Raw genomic sequence first — 6266 nt, 5'->3', positions numbered from 1 at the left:
GGGGATATAGCTCAGTTGGTAGGGCACTTGCCTCATATGCACAAGGCCCTGGGTTCAACCCTCAGCACCACAAAATAAAATAAAATAAAATAAAAAATAAAAAAGACAGCATATAAAGCATGAGCACCCATACACATATAGAAATACATGCATACACATTTGCATATGTACACACAGACACACAAATATGAACACACTTATGATGGGGCCACATCCCAGCAAATTCACAGCATATTGAAAATATCCTAAGTCAAAACTGCATTTACTACACCCAACACCCAACCTACTGAACATTGCGGCTTAGCCTTGCCTGCCTTGAACTTGCTCAGGACACTTGACCTACCACAGAGCCTGTTCCATAGTGAAGTGTTGAGGACGGTACTGGAAGCGACAGACAGAATGTTCGCCTTCACTCTGCATTGAGAAGTGGTTAAGTAGAACAATGGTAAGCCGGGCACCATCTGTACGCACAAACAGATGGTACCCACGGAAACACACCCGTATAAGCTGTGACCGAAATACCTGACCAGAGCCACTTAGAGGAGGAAAAGTTTATTTTAGGCTCACAATTTCAGAGGTTCTGTTCATGATTGGGTAATTTCATAACTTCGTAGCTGTGGGCCTGAGAAGAGGCAGAACATCATGGCAGAAGGGCATGGTGGAGTAAAGTTACTCAAATCATGGCGGCCAAGGAGAGAGAGAGAGAGAGAGAGAGAGAGAGAGAGAAATGATCCAGGAACAAAATATATAATTCCCATTGACTGACTTCTTTGAGTCTCCCCACCTGTCTACAGTAAGTAACCACCCAATAAGCCAGTCTGACTTGAATCCATCAAGTGGATTAATTCACTGATTACTGCTCTCATAATGGAATCCCTTCACCTGCATTAACCCAGGAGCTTTCAGGAGACCCACACAGCCACACCACAGCATAAGCATAGGTGCAGGTAAAGCATGAGCTGCATGTCCTACCGTGCAGTGTGACCTGTGTGTCCTTCACATGTCCCACCGTGCAGTGTGTCCCTTTCTCCGTATCTGTAGGAAAGATGGAAGATGTATGAGCGTTCCACTCCTGGTGGCTCCCATTGGTGATGGGCTTCTGGGTTTCATTCTGGAACGTGAGGTTGTTGCAAAGACAGGTCCTTCAGGGGGTTGCAATGAGAACAGCGACCAGCACCTGCAGAGTGCCACCCACGCACATGTCATTTAGTCATCAACACAGCACCAGGAAGTCAATGGCACCAGTTCACCATCTCGTGGGCAGGGACATGACGTCTGGAGAAGCTCAAGGGTCGCGTAGGGAGGGTGGACACTGGTTCCCGAGCTCCTGAAGCTTTGAGCTAGGCTGCTTTGATCCTATAGGATCTGGGGCTCTTGTTCAGGAAGCTGTCAGCAGGTCTCAGTAGCGTGGGGTCTGAGCCAGGGGTACAGACTCCATGTATATTCTCCACTTTAAACAGACCTGCCTGGCGTGGACCTGTGAGACTGAATGTTTATTTGAAGAAAATATTGTCTAGGAATTGGGACGAGGTTGCCATGGGAGTGAGGCATCCCCGGGTGATCGTGCAAGTCCAGGCTGAGCGCCACTGGATGCCCAGCTGCTCTGGATGCCCAGCCAGCCCCATTCTCTGGACCTTCTTAGAAGATCGTGCATATTTTAAATAGTATCACCACAAGGCCTTCATGTTAAGGAATGTCCACAGCCCAAGGGAGGGAAAAACGACAGAAATGCCATTAGTATGTTCCTGAACCCCAACAGAATCATTTGGAAATCCTTAGTGCCCCGCACATTTCTAAAGAATGGATCATCGATCTTACCGTTAACATTTTGAAACACTGAATTACGATGAGTGGCTGAGTTCGAAAATCTACCCTCATTTCAGTCTTACCCCTGGCAAAAGGACAAAAAAGAAAAAAGAAAAAAGTGAAAAGGAATAAATCCTCAACGTTGCAGGAAAATAAAAGAATTCCATGAGGGGCAGCAGAGCTTCTGAGTGATTTCTGAAAGATAGGGTGCAGACAGGATCGGACCCCACGAGAAACAAATCCAGGGCAAAACAGATGCAGAAGATGCCGTGAAGGCAGGAGGGGGGTTTGGAGATCAAGCCCAAGGTCGACGAAATGGAGAGTAGGAGTGGGAAGCAGCAGGCATTGGCAAGGACTCAGACATTGTATCACTCAGGGATTGTCGAAGATGGATTCTTAAAAGAGAAGAACTCACCAAGGAGGGCTGAGTGAATGAACTTTCAAAATGAGTAAAGATGCCTCAAGGTCACAAGGTGGTTGCCATGGTCCTAGATCTATATTATAGCATTATAAGCAGGAGGCGGGGGTAGGGGAGCTATGAGTCTTGATAAATGCTGGACTAACTTAATTTGACTTATCTCCTGGTTTAGGGATATTGCCACTCACCCCAAAATAATCAGGGCCTATGTGGTCAAAGAGCAGCCCAGGGGAATGATGATGGGAGTGTAGTTAACCATTTCTGTCATGGTAGACCAACCCCATCAAGGATGTAGAACACTGGAATAGCATCATCAACAGGCTTGGTATACATGTGTGTAAATAAACACATCCAAACACATTTCTTTCTTTCTTTTTCTCTGTGGTGCTGGGGATTGAACCCAGGGCCTTGTGCTTGAGAGGCAAGCACTCTACCAACTGAGCTATGTCCCCAGGCCAGACCCATTTCCTCTTATGTCAGAGGAAAACCATATCTTCTTTTCAAACACCAATAGAACATTTACTAAAATTGTTGCTAAAGTAGAACATCTTGATGAATGTCAAAATTCAAAAATTATATTAGTCACATTCTGAAGAGACTGCAAAAAAAAAAAAAAAAAAAAAAAAAAGAAAGAAAGGGATAATATTGAGAGGCTAGAAAATGGTTCTGTTTCAAGATTTGAAAAAATACCTTCTTAATTGCAGCAGCTCAGGAGGCTGAGGCAGGAGGATTGCCAGTTCAAAGCCAGCCTCAGCAAAAGGGAGGCGCTAAGCAACTTAGTGAGACCCTGTCTCTAAATGAAATACAAAATAGGGCTGGGGATGTGGCTCAGCAGTCAAGTTCAATCCCTGGTATCCCCCGAAAATAAAAAAATAAAAATAAAAATAAAAAACACCTTCTATGGTTTGGACATGGCTGGTCTCGGACAAAACTCACGTTGAAATTTGATTCCCCAGTAGAGTAGAGGAAAGGGACCTGGTGGGGAGAGAGAAAGGGAGGAAAGAAAAAGTACGGGGGAACGATATTGGCCAGATAATATTGTTATGTTGTGTGCATTATGAATATGTAACAACAAATTTCACAGTATGTATAATTGTAATGCACCAATAAAAATAGGGGAAAAAAAAAAGAAATTTGGTTCCCTGTATAAACGTGTTGAGAGGTCCTGGGATCTCCTGAGAGATGCATAGGTTACGGGAAAGAGTCCTTCCTTGAGTGGCTTTTGTTCTCGCTCTGGTGGGACTGGATTAGTGACTACGTGAGCAGGTTGCTATAAAGGGAGGCCGCCCCTCACGTCCCCTCTCTTCCACGCATGCCCACTCGCACTTCCACTTTCCACCAAGCGTGGAAGCAGCAGAAAACCCTCACTGGCACCACATTCTTGGACTTTGCAGTCTCTAGAACTGGGAGCCCAAATAAACCTCTTTTCTTTATAAATTACCTAGTCATATAAACTATTATAGTGACAGACAAATCCCTTTAAAATAAAAAGAAATCCAAAAAGAAATCTATGCATCATGGATTTAGAAATAATGTCCATGTGAGTACCACATCATGAACATCATGTGGACAAAGCAATCATGTCAGGAACACTTACAGCTCTCAATCCTGGTGTTAGAAAAATAGGAGAGACAGAAAAAAATAATGAAAGAACCCCAAAGATAATGAAAGTAAGGAAATAATAAAAGCAAAAGTAAATATTAGTGAAATAGAAAAAAAAAACAATGAAAGATAGTACTTTGAAAAAGAAATCTTTTAAATAAATCTCTGGGTCCTCTGAATGAGTATAAAACAAAAACTAAAATACAAAATAGCAATAAGACACAACTGAAAGCATTAGAAATTAAAACCTATCCATAACTGCATTATTAAAAATATCAGAATTGAACATAACTCCATGCTAGTACTTTTGAAACTTCAGATGAAAGTAATGCTAATTCGAGGAAATATAAATTAGAGTAGAATCTCTCTTATCAAACACAGTCCAGACCTGTATCCATTAAATGAAAAATGACATTTTACTTTAATTGAAAACATAAAAACATATTCACTCACCAATCTTTTCACATAGGGTCCGAATTTTTTTTTTATTTGAAAGCAGTCTTGCTGATTGTATCATCTTTCTTATATAAACAGACCTATAACTCACTGTCAACAATTTCCAGTTTTGATTTTTATAGCACAGAGGGAGGATATTAAGACATTTAATGTAATCTGATTGTGGAACCCATTTAAACCAGAGCTTCTTCAATTTTAAAGTGTATGTAAATCTCCTGGGGATCTTGTAACACAGAGACTCTGCTCAGTAGATGTGGAGGGGACTCTGAGATCTGGCACTTCTAACAGGCTTCCAGGTGATGCTGGGCTGCTGGTCCATGGACCACACTTTGAGAAGCCAGGACATAGATATTTTTAATTCTTGCCACCCACCTATTATTTCCAGTTATATTAGCACATTAAATTCTAAGTCATTTATCTTGGTGATTCAACTCTATCTATTCCTCCTAAAGCATTCAACTTAGTCCTCACAGAAATAAAAACTCTGTTGCACTTTATATAATATAGCTAAATTAAGTTAAGTAATTGTAACAGGTATACTTGTCATAAATAGATTCGGGAACAAACACAACTGAAGGATGGTAAGCATTCACCTTCTGTCTTGGTAACAAATACCTGAGAAGGGGAAAGATTTATTTGGGCTCATGGTCTCAGAGATTTCAGTCTGTGGTTGGCTGGCTACATTGCCTTTGGGCCTATTGTGATGAGGCAGAGTATCTTGGTGGTGCAAAGCCATTGGCGGTCAGGAAGCAAAGAGGGACAGGAAAGAGCTGTGGTCCAATACCTCCTTCAAGGCCACACCCTCAATGGCCTAACTTCCTCCCACTAGACCGCACCCCTTATGGGTTTCACCACCTCCCAATACCACCCCTGGCTGGGTGGGGACCAAGTCTTCAGCACATGGGCCTTTGGGGAACCTTTAAGATCCAGACCATAACACATGGAAGCAGAGGGTAGAATAACAAGAGAAAGTAGCCTCTAAGCCTATGGGAATATTCACCTCATTGTGAGAATTCTCCCCTCAAAAGCACTTCATGTGCTTACCAAACTTGCAAAAAATAAGACCCATCTTATGCATGTTTTCCAGTTAATGGAAAATGAGACATACTGGTATAATCTTCATCAAAACTAGATTACAGTACAAAAAAAATCAGACTTGTTTTATTTGTGAACCTTGTTAAAGTTAGATGTGAGAAGTCCCCAAAAAGCTCGTGTGTGATACAATGCAGGAAGGTGTAGAGGTGAAATGATGGGTTTATGAGAGCCTTAACCCAATCAGTGCATCAATCCTCTAATAGGGATTAACTGGACAGTAACTGTAGGCCTGTGGCTGGAGGGGGTGGGTCATTGGGGGCGTGCCTTTGGGGTTTGTATCTGGTGAGCTGAACTTAATTTCTTTCTGCTTCCTAGTTCCATATCTTGAGCAACTTCCCTACACCATATTTTGCTGTCATGATGTTCTGCCTCATCTTGAGCCCCAAAGAATAGAGTTGGCCATCTATGGACTGAGACCTCTGAAACCATGAGTTCCCAAATAATCTTTCCTCTTCTAATTGTTCTTGTCAGGTCTTTTGGTCACAAAAATGAAAAAGCTGACTAAAACAATCCTTCTTATGAAAATCCTAAATAAAAATTTAACTCAATGATTCTAATTGTACATTAAAGAAATAAAACAGCATGAATAATTAGGGTATTTTCCAGGAATGTAAGGATGGCTCAATATCAGAAAATCTAATGACACAATTTACCCACTTAGTGGACAAAGAGAAAACAACCATATATTCTCTTAATATATATTTGATATGTATGTAACACAAAATTTGAATAAATGGGACAACTTACTGTCTTTTGAAATATCTCAATCTTACCAGATTTCAGTTATTTCTAAATAACACAATTAATTTATCACACAAATCCATATAAGATGTTTTCAGTTGGAATAAACAAACTGATACTCAAGTCTACATGCAAAAGAAAGAGCAGA

General features: G+C 41.4%; 1 long non-coding RNA gene across 1 annotated transcript; it reads right to left on the bottom strand.

Annotated features, from left to right (window-relative positions):
• Window positions 1-542: 542 nt before the first annotated feature.
• LOC124965264 (uncharacterized) lies at window positions 543-1892 on the bottom strand. Its single transcript, XR_007105146.1, has 3 exons — window positions 1819-1892; window positions 1010-1177; window positions 543-622 (listed from the first exon to the last, which is right to left on the bottom strand). It is a non-coding gene; the product is annotated as an uncharacterized LOC124965264 (long non-coding RNA).
• Between the last annotated feature and the right edge of the window lie 4374 nt (window positions 1893-6266).

The sequence above is a fragment of the Sciurus carolinensis genome, chromosome 15 (assembly GCF_902686445.1).
Source record: "Sciurus carolinensis chromosome 15, mSciCar1.2, whole genome shotgun sequence".
Classification (NCBI taxonomy): Eukaryota; Metazoa; Chordata; class Mammalia; order Rodentia; family Sciuridae; genus Sciurus; species Sciurus carolinensis.
The sequence above is the reverse complement of the archived record's forward strand: the minus strand, read 5'-3'. Positions and strand labels throughout refer to the sequence as shown.